The sequence below is a fragment of the Mandrillus leucophaeus genome, unplaced genomic scaffold, assembly GCF_000951045.1.
Source record: "Mandrillus leucophaeus isolate KB7577 unplaced genomic scaffold, Mleu.le_1.0 Scaffold811, whole genome shotgun sequence".
Lineage (NCBI taxonomy): Eukaryota > Metazoa > Chordata > Mammalia > Primates > Cercopithecidae > Mandrillus > Mandrillus leucophaeus.
This window is the reverse complement of record NW_012108820.1, coordinates 601,441-602,729: the sequence shown is the minus strand read 5'-3', so window position 1 is coordinate 602,729 and position 1,289 is coordinate 601,441.

Here is a 1,289-nt window from a genome sequence, read left to right as displayed (position 1 = left end):
GGCCCAGGTGACAGGGATAGCAGCGGAGATGGTGAGATGTGGCAGAGGTGGGTTGGCCCTTAAAGATGGAGCTGATGGAGCTTGGGGATGATTGACTGTGGGTGGGAGGGAGGAAGGGAATGGAGGAGGGTTTCTTTGGGGCCTGAGTGACCACCTATGGGACAGTTACTGAGATGATGCTATGAACTGAAAGTTGGTGTCCGCCCAAAATTCAAGTTGAAATCGAATCCCCACTGTGATGGGATTAAGAGGTAAGGCCTTTAGGAAGTGATTAGCTCATGAAGGTGGAGCCCTCATGAGTGGTATTAGTGCCTGCAATCGTTTGTAAGTTTGCCCCCTCTAAATCTCAAGTTGAAAGTTAATCCCAAGTGTGGCAGTGTTGGAGGTGGGGTCTCATTGGAGGTGTTTGGGTCATGGAGGCAGGTCGCTCATCAATAGATTAATGTCCTCCCTCAGGAGTGAGTGAGTTCTCAGTCTGTTAGTTTCCCCAGTGCTGGTTGTTAAAAAGAGCCTGGCACCTCTCCTCTCTCTCTCTTGCTTCTGCCCTCACCACCTGATCTCTGCACGCACCAGCTCCCCTTCATCTTCCCCCATGAGTGGAAGCGATATGAGGCTGTCACCAGATGCAGATGCCCAGTCTTGAACTTTGCAGCCACCCAGAATAGTGACCCACATAAAGATTTTTTTTTTCTTAATAGAGACAAGGTCTTGCCCTATTACCCAGGTTGGAGTGCAGTGGCTCAGTGATAACTCACCGCAGCCTTGAATTCCTCCCACCTCAGCCTCCCAAGTGGATGGGACTACAAGCACATTTCACAACACACAGCTAATTTTTTAAAATTTTAGTAGAGATGGGGTCTTACTATCTTGCCTAGGCTGGTCTTGAACTCCTGGCCTCAAGCAATCCTGCTGTTTTGGCCTCCTAAAGGATTAGGGTTACAGGATAAGCCTCATGCCTGGCCAGTTTTTAAAATAAAATAAATTACTCAACCTCAGATGTTCCTTTTAACAACACAAAATGGACTAAGATAGTGCCCTTATATAAAATAAATACATTTAAAAAAAAAAAAAAAGCCCAGGGAGCTCCTCGTCCTCTCCTTCCACCATGTAAGTTGGCAGCAACAAGGCACCGTCTATAAACTGGAAAGCAGGCCCTCATCAGACACTGAATCTGCCAGAAACTTGATCTTGGATTTCCAGCCTCTAGAACTGTGAGAAGAAAACTTTTCTTGTTCAAAAGCCACCCAGTTATGGTGTTTTGTTTTAGCAGCCTGAGCTGACTATGAGGA